The sequence below is a fragment of the Scatophagus argus genome, chromosome 12, assembly GCF_020382885.2.
Source record: "Scatophagus argus isolate fScaArg1 chromosome 12, fScaArg1.pri, whole genome shotgun sequence".
Taxonomy (NCBI): Eukaryota; Metazoa; Chordata; class Actinopteri; family Scatophagidae; genus Scatophagus; species Scatophagus argus.
Window position 1 is genome coordinate 11,030,478 of NC_058504.1, and position 21,344 is coordinate 11,051,821.

The window sequence follows — 21,344 nt, forward strand, 5'->3', positions numbered from 1 at the left end:
AACCTGCAAAGGTCCGTGCTCAAGCTGCTGGCAGCAAGCTGAGACAGACTTTGACTGAAAACACATTAGAGACCTCCTCTCCCCTCCTCTGCCTTTCCCCATTACCATAAACCCACTCACTCATGATAACCATTAATGTAGCGTCTTATTAAAAACCTATCAATACAGCCGCTGCCAGTGCGCTAATGGCCAAGAATCCCTCTCAGTTAAATCTCGACTTTGGTCTCCACTCCGCACTAATGAGAGCAATCGCTCAGCATCTCTTTGGGCTAAATCACCTTTATTTGTATCTGCCTTCTCGTGCTGTTGGCAATTTATAGAACAGAGTGCAATGAGAGATGCACTGCAGCAAGGCCTGGGGCATGAGTGTTTGGGGGGTGGGAGGCTGTGCAGACAAGGGGAAAGTGAGGGAGACCATACTTACCTGACCATTCTAGTATTTTGTGCTGGGGACCACAGTGAGCCGTTAATTGTTCTAAATTGGAGCTCCAGCAACAAAGAGAGCCTTTGCTGCTGCCACTGATGAGGCATTGTTGTCTGGGAAAGTTTATCTCTAGTGTCGATTCACAGGGAGGGCACGCTTGATGCAGGAGCGCCACAGGAGTTTGCCCTTCTAACTCAGGGGAGGAATTGAACATTGCTCTATCAATCTGGACATTTTACAGCTCAGGCCTCCCAGCCGTGAGAAATGTGGGGGAGTGTTGGTGCTTTTTGTTCAGGATCTAAAGCAAACACTCACACTGTATGGCTTGGGAGGCGTTAGCATGACAGAGGAACATTTCTCAACCACTGGATGGGGACTCCATGCCACAATCTAATGAGGAAACAAATTTCCCATAACTGAATGAGATGTGTATTGCAATGCAACAATTCAGTTTTGTTATAAATTGACTCAATCTCTCAGCCTTGTACTTGGCTGGGAAGTATCCACTTTTTATGTATTAGAAGGAAGAAAGAGTAATGGCTTTTATGTAAAAACCGCTCATGAAACAAGAAACTGATTTAAAGCGGTACTCTCTGCTCTGTGAGAGTAAGCCAGTGTGTGAAATGTTTTTTATGTATTTAATGTATTTTAGTATTTATTCTTTAGGAGTACACATATGCTCTTTTTTCATCGACATTCTCCTTGCTCCATGCTCATTTACTTGCTCACATTCACACTTTTGCTGCCAAGTAAATGAACATTTCCACTGGTGAGGGTTAACCACCTTTTGATTCATATCAGCTTCAGAAAAGCAGAAAACCTCCAAGATCTTCAGTGTCTTTTTTAAGCAGCCCACCATCTTAAGCTTTTATTGCTTATTAAAAAGTGCTCCTCATTTCGATTACGTAAGTTTAGAAAATCATGTTGTTTTTCAACACAAAATGATCTAAAGTCAGGACCTCAGGATTTTAGAGGAACATATAGGCCATACCCAGAATATGCCTCACTCTTATTAGCTACATTAGGCCAGAGCTTTCTGCAGCGCTGACTTCAACTTTCTGGTGAAACAAAGCAGATAAAAAAGGCAGTACTAAATGTTCTGTTTGACACAACACCAGGAATACTGACACACAGGCTCTGGACCTTTTATGTTATAATTATACAGTATTAAATACAACTAATTATAAACAGAGAAAAAAAAAATTAAGTCTCACTAATCAATCTGTTGCTGAATCAGTCATTATTTCTGGTTCCATTATTGTTGTCCTAAATGCTGCCTTTTGCATTGCTGTTGTCAGCCACTTCCACAATGACAACAGTCATAACTGCATTACTAAAGCATGTTTCCCCATTGAGATCTGAACTCTCAGAAGCATCTCCCTTTGAAATGTCCCCTACTGTCACCTCTGTCGATAAGTAAAAAGCTAAAGAGCCATGGTATACATGACAAAGGCTGTGGCTGGCAGCAAAGGTAACCAAGGGCAGTGAGCCATTTAATATTTATGACACATGTCGAATCACTGAAATCACCTGGTCATTAGTGCCTGTACACGGCCACCGCTCTGAAGAAGTGGGGTAGAGGTAGATGTATATGTGGGTTTTTGATACACTTGTAATAACCATCACCAAAACAAGGCCAATAACAGTTTTTATGTTATAGCCATCGTAATCATTGTCAGTCTGGGAGGCGCTTCAGCCTTAACCGCCAAAGAAGCCTGCTTGCCAAGAGTGCTAGTAATATAAATGCACTTTGAAGAATGGAAGGGATGGCATGCGCCTGGATAGGTGCCAGCTACGCATCCAAAGCTGCAAAATCACAGCCACACTGACTCAGGCAGTGACACTGTCTTAATCCATTTCTTCTCACTGGCCTCGACTGCAGAGTGAAACCAGAACTTTAACGTCTCTGTTGCATTATGTAAAAGGTACAAACAAGTCGTGTCAGTTGGTATAGAAATAAAAGCCAAAATACAAAAGGCAAGCCACACTGAAAAGGGGCTTCTTCAATTTAAAAAGGACAAACCACAAATCCCATTCATTTGATCCCGGGTGTCAGCTGCTGCATGCACTTGGGGGCAGCATTGTTATATGGGGGCTTCTAGCTTTGTGCATTAAGACTTAAATTAGCCATGTTGGCTAAGAGCCCCAACAAAATTAGTAATCTATCAGTCACAAGGCAGAAAAAAACTACAGATGTGCAGATGTGAGAAAGGAGAGAGGGGAAAAAAAAAAAGCCTGCTGGCTGAGCTGACATTGTGATCCACCCAGCTAAGATGTACCTCTAAGTAGCTTCCCTGGTTTTTCCTCAGCGTACGGTGCACTCATAAGAGAGTTTGATTCATTACTGCATAACAAGTGGATGAGAGTGTGAGAGCTTCTAGCAGCAGTAGCAGGCACTCATTAACGTTGATGTGGACAGTATGCTTACAAAGAGGAAGGAGAGGGGAGGATAGGTTCAAATTTCTGATGGGTCTCTTCCTCTTGATATACAGCTAATAATAGACTGTGTGAGATACACGGAAACATAATAACTACGCAGTGTAAGTAATTTTTTTAATAAGTGTCCCAGGATTGTGGAAAAGTGAGAGGTTTTAGACAGAAACAATGGTTTTATGGATGTTACGTACTTCCACATTCCCTCCCTTCATCTAATAAAATAACATCGCTGGTGTTTGTGGCACCTATACCGTTCATCCAGCACATTGTTAAGCAAACATAACTTTTGATAAATTCATTCTACAGCCATACAAGCTTTTCTTGATTACCCATATAGAAAAAAAAATACCATGGAGGGACGAGGTCTACACTGACAGAAACAGTGCCTGATGAGCTTTATTGCCCCTAAAAGCTGCAAGACTATTCCCAGATGCATGTTTGGTGTACTGCATGCGGATGAGACAGATCTAAATGTCTCCTATGAGTGTCGTTGCACCCAGTAAATGTCACAGAAGTAGACGATATACGGCTACCATGCAGAACTGCATTAAAGGAAAAGGCGCTGTGAATTTACTGGACATCGGTGGCAAATTGACTGTCAAAAATTACCATTGTCATTTACTATCATCATCCTTAGACACTGCTGCTCTAGATTTATGTCCACAGACAGATATATGTGTTGGCCTGCATGTGTCTATGAAAGAGTGTGTGTGAGAGCGAGAGAAAAGATTTGTGAGAGAAAGACGACAAGAAAAAAAAGATTGATTTTGCAGAGTTAGCGTGAGAGGAGCAACACAAAAACATAGCAGTCTCTTTCTTTAAGTCTCGACCTTTGCGTCTTTGTGTGGGTTTGTGTGTGTGAGTGCAATTCAGGAACCCTGTGAATGTTTGAGCGTGTCAAAACAGTGCAACCCTCCCATGCAGTTCACACCGCTCCAGGTTTGTACCCCTCCAACTGCAGGTCACAAAGTGACATTGTGCTTTTATAGCTGCTCTTCATGGTGCTTCACATAAGCCCTGAAATGACTAAATCCCTCAGCCAGTGTTCCTGACCCCCAGCATCCCTGTTAGTGCTGCTGCATTCACACTCCTTGATGTGGCCCTGAATTGGAATCGGTCATCGGCCTCATTCCAGGGATTGATACCACCTCTGCTGTTCACATGCCTACAGGTCTTCAGACCTTGGCAGTCAGCTGGTGTCTGTCTGATTGTCTGTGTATCTTTTCTTCTCTACAGCACTGAAATGGGCAGAATTATACATGGAATAACCTTGAAAAAAGATCTCCCCCTTCATACTGTTTGAGCTAGAACTGGAGGGGGGAAAAGAAAAAAACAAAACAAAACAAAACTCCTCAAACTCCACAAAATGTCACAAGAAAGTGTCCAGCTGTCCACCCACATCCCTGTAGATAAAAATGCTCATTTTACTTCATGAAAAGAAGAGAATCACGCTGACTGTAGAAAACAAATAAGTTTGTTAAATCTCTTTTAGTAAGACGAGGTCATGTTGTAAATGGGACTGAAAGAAAGAAAAAATAACGTTTTCTCAAGAACTGCTAATCATTTCAGGTAGTGCTACTAGTTAATGGTGTGTATCCATCTATGCTATCATGCATACACACACCCACCTGTCAGTCATGTGGTGCATGTCCTCGACTTCAGAGATTAAGTGGCAGTCAACTGGGAGATCCGGCCACGTATAATGCATCTGCTTATACTGTGACACTTAAATCTATCAACACCAACAGGGCTTTTCTGTGTCTGTGTCTGTGCCACTGCTGGCTAGAACATTTAAAAAAATACAGGACAATAAATTATCTTGTGAAGTAAATGCACTGTGAACCACATGAAGAACACTGCAATTATTGCTCTCCGGTCTATTATTCCTTTTTTATTTTTTGCCTCAGTTGATAATTGAATTTAATTATTCAGGGTCTATCTTTTAATATGTTTTCCTCATTTCCTGGCAAATTGATTATGTATACCAATCATCTCTTGTCTTCTTTTTGCATGCCAATATCTGTTGGCATCGTGGACTCGCTCACATTAACAGAACTCACTTTCTACACGTTTAGTGTAAAATATGTAAGTGCTGATAAATGTGTTGGACCAAACATATTATGTATCTGAAATACAAGAGATTATTAAAAAAAAAAAAAAATGACACATTCAGGTATGTTAAGTGTCATTTTCAACAGCTAAGAATAACTGTTCTATATATGATGTGTGCTTGACAACTGCACTTTTAAGGTGATTAATTTCTTTTTAATAATTGCACACATGAGTAAATTGCACCAAGTGTTCTATTCTAGTCTTTCTTCCTTTCGTCCTTCCTTGTGTTAGTGCTCGGCCTCGATATCGAGGACCAGGTGATATTGACCTAATTTTTTGTTTGTTTGGTCTAACCCCTTCAGCTGGCCCGGTCACAGATGACAAATGCATTATTAAACAGCAACTTAGCCGACTCAAACTTCATGTTCATAATGAAATGCAAGCCGGGGTGAAAGTAGGTGGAGTCGCTCGGCGAGCCAGAAAAGACAGCTAGGAGATTTTAGATAGCTGTGAAACAGCTCAAGGGTATTCTATATGAGGCAGCGTCCCCCTGAGATTTGCTCTGGACTCAAGCCGGGCTGCAGCAGAGATATTGTGGGATACAAGTGTTAATGAGAATACACTTATCACAGCCAGGGGTGTTATCTGTCTGTTATCTCATCTGTGCTAGTTCTATATGCTGTATTTTGGATTGTAATATGGTGTAAGATGAAGATGCACAATGCTTGATGAGAAAAAACACAACAGTACATGGAGAGGAGTACTTAGACAATCCTGAGCTGGATACTCATGATAGCTGAAAATATTATGGCCTTCTGAAATGTGTAAGTCATACACATTTCCTGTCTTTGCAATAGAGTGCTTTTCTTACTTCCCAGCAATACCCGGATATATATATATATATATTTTTTGAGTAACACAGAACGGGGTTCTCCTCTATGCCACCTTTCACCAGATCCCTTACTAATTGTTTCTGTCTCCTAGGTAGCATGGCTGCTCTTTGATGTTCAAACCCCTTCCTCCTCACAAAGGAGACTGGCGGCAGGAGCAGAGAGAGAGGCAGATGGGCCGCGACAGGATGCTGCGAACCTGACGTCTCTCTCCCCCTTTCAAGTGTTCTGGTTCAATCAGCCCTTGCCGCACAAGCTGTTGTGGAGCACCTTTGAAATCATGGCGTCTGCACAATAGTCTTGACTGTTAATGACTTCTTGTAAAGTTCCAAAGCAGCTCTGATTACACACCCTCATGCACATGCACATGTACTGAAGAGTGCAGACAGGAACAACGTTGTGCTCACACACTAAGTGGTGGATGTGTGCTCAACATGCTTCATAAGGCAGAAACCAGAGTGAGGACACAAGTACACAATTAATATGTTAATTAGACTGATCAGTGAAGCTGGTGCACTTGCATGGAAGATGTGCATATCAAATCTTTATGGTCCAGTGGAAAATAATTCACATCGTGCCATCTGTTTACTATACGTGTTTTTTCACTGTTATTACAATCAGACGGTGTGATCAGTGGCTGACCATGGAACCAGGCTATGGCTTTAAAAGATTAAGTATGCATGTTGGAGGAATATGTGACTACAAGCTGTGTTTCAACAGCATTCTGCACTGAGTTGGATTTGGTGCCATGTTAGATTTTTTTTTTTTGCACAAACTACCAGTCTTCTTCTTTTAGAGAAGTGGTATCAAACGGTACAAGATGTCAAGCATGCAGGTGTTCATCCCTAAAAATATGGCACCACAGCTAACAGCATGCCTTGAAAATACAACTAACATGCTGGACTGAAGGAGGTGGTGAATGCAGTTGTCTTTGGAGCTGAAACTGCAAGGACTGGCCTTAATTAGCTGGTAGGCATGGAGAAACTGGCATGTTGAAGCTTTGTGTGAGTGAGTCTTTGTGTGTGTCTGAGCAGGGAAGAAAGGCAGTACAGCGCTGTCCTCTGCCTAAACTGGTGAGGCTTATTACTCAAACGTTCCAAAGAGTTATCTTGCTGTCAAAACCATCAGGAAAGGCTTCACCTTCGCTAACCACTGTCCAAGTGAGATAAGTAAAATTTTTCCTGCCCCAGTGACTGTACATCTGCAGGAGCTCACAATACTGTTGATCAGAGCTAACAATTACATCACTGTAAGTTGGCGTGTTCGGTTCTGTAAAGTGCGGCTTCTGTGACGTTTTGGAATAAAAACTTTACAGCCAAGGCTGTCAAATTTTATCTAACTTCCAATCTTCCACCCACCCACTCATCTTTTCAACTGCTCAACAACTGAACAGGAACTAGTGACCACTGTTGTAGTGTATTTTACAACTGAAAGAAAGGAACAGAAGACACCGCAGTGTTATTGTTATACTACATTGCGCTGTATGACTTCTGCTTTACATTGGATTTCTTGGATCTTGACCATTTCTTCAATGTGAAAAATATAATTTTATAAGCAATATCATTGTTTTGACAGACTGGCGATGGGGTTGCATGACAAGTTCCGCTATTATTGCATTTTCTTTGATAGCTGCTAATGAAAGCAAGTAAAGGTCATGTCTAATGTGATTTTACCAGTTTAAGGGTACATTTCATATACTTCATAATGTCTACAGAATAGAGAATATTAAGGTAAAGAAGCTCTAGCAAGTGTTGCCAGTGTTAACTGTCAACAGTCTGTTTAGATTCACCTTTTCAATTTCAGTCTTCTTCCTATGTTCTCAACAGTTTTTAAAGGTATGATAGCAAATAAAATAATCATATCTGAATTCATTTTCAAAGGGTACAACATATTGCTGAAGATTGTTGCAAAGTGCATGCACGCTTCAGGAAAGTGGTATTTTAGTGTCTTATCCAGTGTGTATATACTGTGATATTTTTTGTCAGTTTTCACAAATCTCTTTTATTCATATTTTACTTGTCTGTTTTATTTTCATTGTACATTACCCTACCAATGGACACATTTAATTGCTCAGAAAAAGAATTTAAAAAATCATACAAATCATCTTTTTATCAGTGAAAGACTATGGCAATGATGTAGAAAAACAAAGTGAAAGTGGTCAAGACAATCAAAAGTGGTCTGATTCTTAATCGCATATGTTAGCCACTGACATCCTTAGTGACAGCATTACTGAAAAGGTTGAGCAGCATACTGAGTATGTCACAAGTTGCTGTAGCAACGTGACTTGAACTGGTGATTGAAATGTCATGTGCCCATCCTAGCTGAAGAATTTTATTTCTAATTCATATAGATACAATGCAAAATCCCACTGCACAAAGCAAAATTAAAATTCAATTCAAAATAGTTTTTAGTTCAGTCTTTGTCTTGTAACAGTAACTTTAAATGAATTACAAGACTGATTGGGTGCATAAAGAACTGGTAGTAAAGAAGGTGCAAACTAACCTGATGCTGGAAAAGGGATAAGCAACTCAAAAGTAATTACAGTCTTGTCTGGCTTTGGCAGACAATAGTTGATTAGCCTTATGACTCCTGAACAGTTGTGTGCAGCCAAACCTATTTCCCTCTTTATTTATCCAAATGAACACATGTAGCAGGCAAATAAATTGTCTGCAGCTCGTTTTGCCTGCAACTCATTCAGTTTTACAAATAAAGGCAAACATTCTCTATTTATAACTACACATTTGCATGAAACATACAGTTTATTGTATACACATTTCATCACTGACACTTGTCATTAGCCACTGAATCGATCTGCATATCAGTGGAAACCTTGCAGCCTCACAGTCTAATCTTTCACCAGACAATGTTTAATGCCAGTGCCAGTCTACTGATCACTGATGGTTATATGAGCCTGTGGTAGGCACCTTATGATCTGTAACTGTTAGCAGAGTCACTCCCCACCTGTATGGGTAATTAGGTCTAAGTTTGGTCAAACAAATCGGTTCACTGGAGAAATCAGATACTTCGCCAGTCTACCATATCCAAATAAGTGTTGCAATTACCTGCAGGACATGTCTTCATTAATAATTGTTGTAACAAAATATCAATAGTCCACACCTTAACTGAATTGAAAAGCAATTAGATCACTCTACAAAGACACGCACACACATACACATACATACACATCAGCCAATTAACTTTCAACTTTCGTACAGCACATTATTTACTGTGTATTCTACGTGTTCAGTGGCCCTGCTGTATGGTTCCCTGATTGATAATGGACCGAATAAGTCTAGACTGCGAAATTCAATTGGTGGGCAAATATCAATGCTGGACAGACAAAGGATTATGGAACTACTGAAGTTCATGGCCGCAGCATACACTGCTGGATTAAAAAAAAAAAAACGAAAAGGTTTCTGCTGAATGTTTCATGCTGGCATTTTTTATTCTCTAACATTTTGACACAGCAACTATGCTATACTCAAGGCAGAGAGCCAACATGTTTCTCCCAGAACTAAAAAGGCCAGACTCTTGAAATTCTTCCAAAGCAAAGCAAGGACAGTAGTACAAATATGATTATTGTTAAAGCAAAAGTAAACACATCACGGTGAGGCGGTGATTAAAATCTGATTGAATGTCTTGTAATTACAAAATCACCATGGGTGTCCAGGTGTTAAAGGTTTGCTAAATGTATGCATGCATTCCGATATTTGCACAGTCAGACCATTAGAATTAGACAAGCTTGACCATTGTTAATACATTTCGTTCTGTGGAATTAATTTCTTACCCAGCAGTGAGTTCAGTTGATTTCATTTATATTGCTGCCTACAGTTTTGGATGTAAACACCAACTACAGTGCGGGAATAATTACTTGATATTATTGAAATTGGAGTGAGTGTACGTATGTAGCTTGTCAGTTGTTGTCAAACAATAGACTATGTGGTTGTTTTTGGTTTATAGCCAATATATGTCCTCCATATGGTGTTTGAATCAGAGTTTCGACAGCACCCACCAGTTTACGCCTTTAAAGCCTTCCCTGCTGGAAAGAAGACGATACATTTGACTCTTTAATTTCTGTCGGGCTCAAGTGTGTGTGTACAAGTTTTTGTATGTGTGTATTTTGGGGAGCAGAAGCCTTTGATTACAGAACTGCTTTTCTCCTTGTCTGTTGTGCAGATGAAGGCGTCACAATGCTAATGACAAAATGAGGTTAACATTAAAACTCAGAGATGGTGCGTTGTATCCCACCGGACATCCTCTGGTCCTTGTCTTTTTTTATTGTTCCACGGGAACAACAGAGACGAGCAGAACTGATTGTGTTCTGTGTCAACATGATGTGACTGCAGCCCAATGTTTGTGGCAATAGTCAGACCGTGCTGCCAGGGGAAATCAATTCCATAGGTGTCAACACAGACAATTGAGATGGCCATTGTGAGGTGGCAGTAGGCCATGGTGGGAATGTCTAGGTGTGCATGCATGTGTGTTTTCTGTGTGTACACATTCATGTGGATCTTTGAAATTTTTAACATTTGTGTCTTTGCATGCTTCGGCATTCATCCCTTTATTTCTGACAAATCTGACTTTGAACAAGTATGGGTGTGATTGAAATGGTTGGTTATCCATCAGATGAAATAAATAGACTGTTTAGACACCTCACCCGAAGCATCCTTCAACTTTGATGGCAGTTTATTGGGAGGAATAATTATTCTGTCTTACACATTTGTAGAAGGAAGCTTTAGGGTATTCATTTCTGTCGCACAGCCAAATTTATCCTTGACGCCAGTGGTTAACAAAAGCGAGTAGGACAATAAGCTGATCCATAAATTAATAAACTGTCTGATTAATTTAGATAGCAAACACATCAAACAATTGTATTAAATAAAATCTAATTTGGTGATCCATGCAAAAAAAAAAAAAAGAAAGAAAATAGTACACTCGGGAGTGTCATTCAAAACAATGAAGACAAAATATTTGGATGAGTTTGATGACAAAAGATGACTGGCCATGCATGCAGCTTGACACTAAAAACTCTAAATGGACTAGAATTGGCAAATGATCTGTCTGTGAACTGTGCATTTTTTTCTTTTTTTATTAAATGTGGGTAATGTGTGTAATCAGTACAATCTGCACATTTGTCTCTAATGGAATAAAATGTCGTTATCCATAAGACTGTCAATATCAGTCACTTTTGACACATATATTTTGCTCATGGATGGAGTCTTGCTTCCATTGATTGCAGATCACAAAGAAAATAATGGCTTTTCATCATCTTACTGTGATAATGATGATAATTAACCAAAGTGGCATAAATGAATTTAAGCAATCAATCATAATTTCATGAACAGTTTCTATGAAAAGCACAAAAACACTTAAAAATACAAGTAAGACACTGATAGCAGATGTTCCTACAGCTGTAATCCCTTCCAGCAAGAAAAAAAAAACGTTCATTTAGCTGATTTAACTGAATATGTCTATACTAATCGCATTTCAATGGCTTTTGATGGCTTAACATTGAGTCATTACAGTGGAAAGAAATCTCTGAATAGGTTCAAATAAAATTGCCTGGTTGAAAGGATGAAAAGTCTCTCTATATATATAGGTTTAATTATATATATATATTATTAAACCTGGCATTAACATTTGTGAACAAGTGAATGACAAGCTCTGTCAGTTCACGCTTGGCATTAATGTGCGAGATATATTTTTTTGTCACAGACAGTGTTTCAGAAAGTTTAGACAGTTTTCCTAACTCAGCAACTCACGAAATTGTGAGAGTGTTTGAGGGAGTCTGGGGACTTCTCTTTGGGCAACAAACCAGTAGCCTAATTGATTATTGTTTACTATATTTGCAAAATTTACCTGCAAAAAAAAAAAAATAAATAAAAAAAATTGTCTTCTTTGATAAATCTGTGTCAACTGTGAAATCGGTTGAAACAGTGTGTTCAAACAGCTGTTTGATGTTGGAGAAGAAGACACACTTTCAAACCTGGAAGTCAGTACAGTGATGCCACAACAAAGTCACATTTTTCAAAAGGAAAGAAACAATTTACAACGAAAGTTAATTTACAGGACGACACAAGTGATCAAGAATTTGTTCCAGCTGTTTTGTAGAGCCCAGTGTAGGCCCAAAATTCTGAGTAGAGCCTGTCTGCATATTTTCAGGTCCGTCCCAACCTGGCCTGAGACAGGCACAAGAGGCATTCAGGCTTCAAACATAACATTGCCACTGATAGTCATGCCTAGTAGGTAAAGATTATGATACTATATGCGATATGATGCTAACGTTACAGAAACTGAAGAAAATAAAACTCTCCACCAACTTACTAATATCGGGGAAAAAAAAAACAAACCAATCAAATCAGTTTACTCTTTATATACAAATGTCCTCTGCTATTCATGATGGAGAAAAAAAAACATCATAGTCAATGAAGGAGAAGCAGAGATATTCTATACAGTTAAGACAATTTATGAGACTTCACACAGCTCCCTCTGGGGCCATAAAAGGTTTTCTACAAATGTTTTACATGTAGTTTTTTCAGTTTCTCCTCACTCAACAACTCTCAGAATTGCTGTTTTTTGTGAAGGGTGTGTGGGGATATTGCAGTTACTAATTCAATGATAAACTCAGCTAAAATGGTGTGTTTACAAACATCTGAAGCTCACCTTGGCAAATAAGAGTGCCCTGATTTGCATTACAGTAAACCAAATGAAAATCAGATAACATCAGAATCAGAAGCCTTTATTGTCATTGTACAAGGAATACAACGAAATTGTAACAGCCTTGGAGTAGTGTTATTCTAAATCTACATTTAAGTATGTAAAAGACAAAACAAGACAACTTTAATTGTATAGCCCATTTTTACAAGCAGTTTATCTCAAAGGACTTTACATACATCATAGCAACATCCTCTGCCCTTAGACCCTCACATCGACTATGTTGTCTTATGTTGTTTCGCAGAGGACATCAGTTGTGTAGCTGTTCCTTCAGTGTGGTCCAGGGCGCACTGGTCTACACATTGCGAAAAGAAAGTGGTCTTATGTGGCCCAGACCTCTGCAGTCTGAGTAACTGAGTCTAAATGCATCTTGGACGCATTCGCAACTATGCTTGGAGCTGTCTTGTGATAGGAGCATGGATGTTGGATGTTAATACCAGATGTAAACAGGCTGATATTCCTATATATCCCTGCATACTCCTCCCTTTCCTGGGGCTTCAAATATTGTTGTTTTGGCACTTCTGTCAGCAGAAGGTGCATCTGCATTAGATACACCATGCTTTTTAGCACCTCCGTTTGCAAACTCCTCACTATCAGACAATCAGGGTAAGTGCACAATGTGATGTAGTTTACAAAGCAAGAAAATCCCAAGAGGTGCAGAGTTCAGAGCTGATTCGTGGGTCACACAGACACAGACAGACACACACACACAACTTTCAGCAAGCTTTGTGGCTTTGAGCATTTCCCACAGAAGGGAAAAAAAAGGGAAGACCCATAGACTTTTACCCTGCACTGACTCCTACATCTAGCACCAGTGTCAACATGGAGAAGGGCTAAACTACAGCATTACTGCAGTGTTACCAACACCAACATTCACGCATGGTGCTAGTCAACACTGAATTTGACCCAAATAGTTAAAAGTATTTTATGACTATGAACAAATGTATCCTCCACCCCCACACCGGTGGTATCTGCCAGCAATTATTTGGAGCAACCCCACAGGAAGAGCCATCTGTAGCTGATTTCAATTTCCACACACACACACAGGGGGATGTGTGCCTTAAAATCTTTAATTGAGATGGATTGGGTCATCCAATTAACCCTAACACACTTGGGTGTCCTTTGTACAGTTGAAGCCTTTGCTTTGGGGTATTGTCACAAATCTTTAAGTCACCACAGAAATAGTACACTTGTCCTCACTGTCTTTATAAAGCTTAATTGGGTTGAGCTCTCCCTCAATCAAAAGGCAGCTTTTTTCCCACCTTTTTTTTTTTTTTTTTTTTTTTTTTTTTACCCTTCTACAGTAACGTGTTAACATTTATGTGATGACAAGGAGGCTATAATAATGAGGAATGCATTCATCTACCAAGACAGTAAGACTGCTGATGATCAGGTTTGTTAATTCAAATTTGTCACATGAAAATTTCCCTGTAATTGACCATACAATAACACTATGCTCTATTGCTTTATCTCACATGCAGATCAAATCTGACCGTTCATGTGTACATGTGTGCTATTATCTGTGCTGGAGCTTGTGCTTTGCTCCTGTTGTACATATTTACAGAGCACATTTTACACTGTATGCCCTTAGCAGTAAATGTGTAATCAGGAAATAATTTCATGATAAAATATGCACTCTTAAATCTAAGTTGGTCTGATTTCCTTCCAACCAGACAGACGGTAAATTGACCTGCACGTTTTCAAAAATTCACACGAAGCTATGGTCTCCAAAGATTCACTAAAGAGAATGCGAACACACGAAGAATACAAACACAGAAAACAAAACAAAACCAGACAAAAAGGAAAGTTATTTTCTCTTCAAAAAAAATGCCTGAATTAAAGTTCAAGACACCACGCCTCCCCTTTGTCTTGAATTAAAGATAATAAGACCTGCCGTTGTTCGGAGGAAGTAAAGCAGGCTCATCTTTTGGGGCAATTTAATTTGAAACACGGTTCTTCAAGGCAGGGAGAGCAGCCAGGATTCATGCAGAGAAAATAGTCTTAATTGTTTAATCCATATCAGTTATGCACCATATGGGAGAAATTACAGGTGCTGTGTGATGGGATAAACACTACAACTAAACAAATGTCTTTGGGGCAGTCTACACTAGTTTGTGTCTTTTAAGATCAATTTGTCTTGGCTCTTCTCCCTTCAGACCAGCTCAAATGAATTAAAGCAAAGCATCCCAGCTTTAAAGGCTCTGCTCAAAACTCTAAGTCTCTTCGCCAGTATCTTTTAAATATACAAATGACTGTAAAAATGACTTGACATGTTAACGGTCTCACTGACTTCTTCTTTTATAACAACAATTAGGACACTGTAATAAATGAAGGATTTAAAGAGCAACAGTGTAATATATTTACTTACTTACACAAGTTTTACTGAGTAAAGTGTAACTGCAGCGTAACATTCAGCGAAGCTTGCAAATTTCAGCCTTTCAGTCTTGTCATTCATACACTTACGCTACCAGAGTACATGAATGGTAGCTTCCAGAAGTCATTTGTCCTATAACCCTTGACAATGGACATTCCATCATCGGGATTTGAGAGTTTTTATTCAATATGATTTATTTTGACCGAGTTAATGTGTTTCGCGAAAGGGTCGCAATTACCATACCATTAATCATACTATAATTAGTCAATGGCTTAATTGTGGCACAAAGCCTCCATTTCCTGAAGGAATTAATAACAGCACTGTCATTTTATAATAAGAAATAGTAACTTAAAAATGTTCTCTCTAAAATTATAAGGGGAGCAAGACACTGGTCACTCTCATTCTTATAACACCATTTCAGGAATGTATGTCTCTGTATGCCTCGGTAATATGTAGTTTGTTGCTAATACATTGGTTGCCAGGATACAGACTCTGCCCTGATCTAATTTCTTCCCTTTTGTAAGTCTCTGAAGGACAAAAGCTGCAAGAAGACAAGAAGCTTGAAAGGGAAAAATGGCCCTGTGGGTAAAAAATGGTTTCAGCTGTATAATAGATGAAGTTCTGAATGAAATAATAATATACTAATAAACAGCAACCCAAAATTTAAAATTGAAGATTGTGTTGGTATGGAAGTCCATTTAGTAATTAGTCTTGACAACACCGCAAAACGTTTTTGATAAAATGATGAGGACTGAAAGTTGTAGCTATCGACATATGCTCCGCATTCTGGTCTACATACAGCCTTTCAAATGCAGTCATGTTATTTCATTCATCGTCACTGTTGTGTCACAGTGACTGGAAAGAACAGAAAAAAAAAAATATTTGTATGACTTCAAACACATTGCATCACAAAATGATCACACACATCAAATCCATTACTAGCACTAAAGAATACACAAGGATTCCTTCTGCTTCCTATCTTTCGCTATTTCTTTTTTTGTCTTTCTTTGACCAAACAGAATCATGCAATCTGCTCTTGAAAAGTCCTCTACAATTCTTTGGTCTCAAAAAGGGTTTCATTTGATAGTGGCAATCCTGGAAAGGTCACAGGCATCAAGAAAATAGACAGAATGAGCCAAGAGGATTTCAAGTTGTATTAATGAGGACCCCCTTGGCCAGCATCCATCTTAGAGGTCAGGCCATCACCTAAAATGATAAAGATTTATCATGGGGAGGCAAGACTGGTCAAAGCGTTCTCTTATCTCATGCTCTGCCTTTTACAGCACCAACCACTGTCAAGAGTCTGCATGGATGAAAGACTTGGCCACTCTCCACTGTTGCAAACCTCCAGAAATATTCTGACGTTGGTAAATAATTCATCTCCTATATTTTGTACTCTTTGAGAATTTTTGAGGAGCTGCAAGTACATTATGCCATGCTCCTTTCACCAAGAGACCCAAACTCAAAAGGTGGCACATATAAATGTATATATCAGAATCATACTGAAGAAGTTATTGTTTTTTATTCCAGTCTGTGTGTGGTGCCTGTTTTATTGATATCAGCTGGACATATTTAAATGAAAATTCTATGATGCAGACTTGTGACTCGTGAAAATGTGATACAGAAATGCGAAGAGTATGTGAAATACACATATAACGCCATAGCACGAAAAAGAAAACATGGGAGAGCAGCATAAATGATAAATTAAAATGTTGTGCTGAAGTATTAGAATTTGAAACACAATATTTGGAGCTACCTTTATAATAAATGTTGAAAAATCAATTATGATCAGCCTATGTGTGATTTCAATTTAATAGCAGGAAATCTGTACCAGTAACAAAATAAGTTGAAATGCATACACCAGGCCGTGTATATGTACCAAAGGATCCCTGTGAAGTTGGAACACCAGTGGCCCCTGAAGAGAAAAACATTGTTGATATGCCAGCCATGGATCTTTTTTTTTTTTTTTTTTTTTTTCTTTTTTCAGTTTGAAGCCTTTTCAAGGATGGCCCTGTGAACTCTAGAATTTTGTGAAGGCTGCTTTGGAGGAGAGTGCAATCATCAGGTTTGCCATAATTTCAAACACAGGGAGAATAAACCAGGCTGGTATATCCACAATGATCTGATGAAAAACTAATATACTCCACCCATGATCTTGGACATATTTGTTTATATATATATATGTGTGTGTGTGTGTGTGTGTGTGTGTGTGTGTGATCTGTGTGTCTCCTTTTGTTGACTTGAAACTGAATAACAAATCCTGAGTACATTTTTTTTTAATCAGTTTTTTTGTCAGTTGGTAGAAACAATTAAGCTCAAGGTTTTGTTTGTAATCGGGTTAAGTCCTGAGATGAACAACATCTGCATCATTTTAATAAAAGATAAAGATAAAATAAAAGGATAAACGTGCCCAGTCCTCTTGCCAGACCAAAATTCATTGTCCATGTTATCGTTTTTAGTATTCCTTAGATTTCCTTACTGTACATCTTAAATAAAGTAATTATTCTTGGAGAGCTGAGGGGCGGTGGATGGACAAAATTCTCCATGGACAAAATCAAAACAGCACATTTCTTAATGATAATATGATGGTTTCAGTGACACTTCCTGATGTCAGTTTTCCCCATGAGACCATTTTCAATTATGATTAAGAATAATGGAGAGCACTGAAGTGACAGTATTGCTTTTCAATAATTGCGATGCTTTGCACAAGAGACTGTGGTAAATAAGAGAGGCTTTGGAAACTACATAAAAAAAATCTGATAAAAAATACTGAGTGATTTGAATAAAATAATCTTCTTGTTTTTTTTTTTCATTTCTTTCAATTCAATTCATTATTTTTTCTTCCTCATGTTGTAAAAGATTGGGCTGCATGGCTTAAATAAATTTGAGTCCAGTTGCTCTGTGGTGTCTTACTGCTTGTCAACAACTTTTACCTTGGAAATTAAGTTCAGCAGCAAGGAGCAGCCATTGTAGGCTAGACCATCCGCTAAATGTTTAACTTTCCTAAAGGAGTCATTCAAAACAAGAACAGGAACTTGTCTATTGGGAAATACCTCCGGATTAGGGGGGCTGAAAGATTGAAAAAGTAATTTGAAAAATAATGGGCTTTTTAATGACTAAACCTATGGGACACCCAGATGTGCTCTTTGTTAATTTTCACTAGTGTAATGTAAAATTCCAACTGCTTAATTACTCTAGGACACACAAAGCAACTGGTTTTTAACGAAGCAATTATGGGAACAGCTTCTACTACACTGCACCATAGCTTCCTTTCCCCAACAGCTCCTTCCTTGATGAACCACTACTTTTTTGGTACAAGTTATCAAGCTTTTCATGTCTTAAGCAATGACAGAAAATCCAGAGTATTTCTTTAATCAAAGGTTTGTTTTGGCTCCTGAGACCTCACATCATTTGAATATGGCCTAATTCTCAATTTCTTACAGAATAAAGTCATTTAATAATGAATGTGTCATAAATAATATTGATACTTACCACTAAGCTCAGATTTTCTGAAACTGAGTGGCAGAGAAGTTATCCTGGAATGCATTTGTTTCAACATTTGTATAAGTCACATGTTTTGCACCTGGAGTTGGCACATTTTATCTGTCCTGTAGCCGGTAAAGTTGCAGAAATATTGCTAAGGACAATATATTTTGACAATGTCTTTTTTCCTTCCATAGATCAATAAAGAAATCTACCCAAGCAGCATTAAACCTCCTCCCCATCACCCCTGGGAGTAGCCGAGGAACAGCTGTTGGTAAATATCATTACAATATTACATGCTTTATCGTTTTTTTAATGGTGAAATATCAGATGTCCAAGCTCAAAAGACATTAACATTTAGAACAATCAATATAAGGTGCACATTTTAAAGGAGACATTTACCAGCTGATAGAGAAACTTTCCGGGTGCCTGAGGTGTCATTCATTAACAGATGCTGTAAAGATCATTGTGATTTGTGGGCTTTTGGAGAGAATGTGATCCTCACATGGACTCGTCATGTTTTTTTTATCAGGCTTGCATTACCTGGATTTACATACATATTACTGCAGATGAAGGACATTATACGCATATACACCGAGACTACAAAGTTAAAGTCCCTTTGTGTTTGCTATATTATTTAGTTATTTGTGTGCTTCATAAACAATAGACATTATATTTACATTCAAATGGAAGCAGCTTCAGTGAAATGAAAATTGCATTACCATCCTTTTGTTTTACATCAATGGGAATGTCAGTGTAACCTTTTTAATAAATCATACCGAAAGGTGCAGCACTTTCAGCGATAGATCATTGTATTTCAACTTCTTCCTTTATTTAATTTCCAATTGTATATAGTGCTCTCTCACTCCCCGTAACATAAAAGTAATAGAAGGCACAAAAGGGAAAGAAAAAAAATAAACCTACCTCAGCTCCGGACCAACTTCAAAAATTAAAATTGTGCCTTTGAGATGCAAATTCTCAAACAATATTCTTCAAGTTGGATCTAAATTGCTAATGTACATAGTGTATAAACCCAGTGTCACCCTTTCAAGACTGGATATCTTGGAGACATGAACCCGACGGTGTTGGTGTTGATCAAAGGGCCAGGCCGTGTCATGCCTCTCCCCTGGAGACCGAGGAGTCATTGAAATGCATTGAAACATGCACATTGCTTGTTAAATGTTTATGTTGTTTAATAGCTCCACACTTGTAATAACTCAACCTTCTAGAAGGACATAGAAAGAAGAAATAGATTTTGGAAATTCTACTTGGACAAATTAATTGAAAATAAGCCATGTAGCGGCAAAATTATCAGAAAAAAATGTTACAAAGCCATCATCTACATCATATTATTTTACCCTAAATGAGAAACAAATATCTCTATTCTTTGTCTGAAACAATCATTTTAAGTTCAGGTGTTTCTTTGACAGCAGGCTCCTCCTTTTGATCCCATGCAAGGTAGCACCTTGATAGACCAGCTATATGGATTAATAGCACTAGTTACAACACACCCCTAGGCCCCCTATATCTACGTTAATAGAGCCAATTCATTCCTGTCAGCTACTGGGGACTGATGGAATTGCAGGGGTGGCTGTGTATCCACACAGCAAATCACAAGCCCTCAGATATCGCTTGAGCTGGATGACGGCAATTTTCATTTAAAACCAAATATATTACAGTGAGATCTATCAAACATAGTCAGACAATTTTTCTCTGAGAGGGATCTTGACTAGGGGAATGGCTTCTCAGTGCAGGTTGCTTGTCTTCATTTCCAGTCAGCTGCAGGGACGCTGGAAGTCAGTTACATTGTTGGGTGCAGAGAGGTCAGTCTGTATGCTGACGTAACAATGGATGGTGCTCAATGTTCATGATTTTTATATTAAATTAAATGGCTAGGATAACTTATATCTAATGCTTATTAAGACAATTTACATATAGACAGATAATCTGAACACCAACATCCTACATATATGTAGGTCAAAGTGGCCACAGCAACTACAGTGTTGAAGGTTGAAGATGCGGCCAGTTCATCAAGTGCACCTTATCTGTCAGCATTTAGGGGGTGTTTGTACACACCGTTAGAACTGATTTTACCATTTACACATAGTTTTTGAAATAAAACAGCAATGTATTGATAGAAAACATGCCAAACTTTACAAGTACAGTAAACAGCAACCACTATAGGCTATTTCTTTGTTGCCGGGGGAGATTAATTACCTTGGACCTTTTTGTATATTCAGCAAATGTTATACCTTATTTGTCTCTTTGTATAAAAAAACATTGCATCAATTTGTCCTAGCAACATACGTGTTTATTTGCATATAGAGCGAGGAAGTGAGATACGAGCATGTGAGGCACTCATGCGGTGGTGCATACTGTATAATGTCACGTGCTAATTGACATACCTGGAGCACACCACTTGTGATTTGATCGCCAAAGGTGTAAACAGCCTCATAGTTTAGAACAATACAGCAGAGTGAGGCTGCAGACATTTCATAGAGACAAGCGCATATAACGGGGCTCAGCCTGTGTGATTGTTAACAGAGACTCCAGTCTGCAGTGTTGTTCATACACGTGACTGATACACCACAGAACTCAAGAGCAATATCATGATCAAAGACGGTTTTTATGTCGTGTGGACACTTGTGATCATACTCTCATGCTTTTTTTTGCTTGTCCACAAGAGCTCTCATGCACCCCTACTACTAGGTGGCCAGCACACCCACCCACCCACCCACCCACACACACACACACACACACACACACACACACACACACACACACACACACACACACACACACACACACACACACACACACACACACACACATGCACCCACCTTGTGAAGTCCAATACGACTGATGTAAACATTCATCCTTGTGTGCTGTCATTGCAAGAGCAAGTTTAGCTGAGCAGAAAGAAAAGCTGTGTTCCTGCCAAACTCTATCACGTCACAAAAGCAGATCTTTC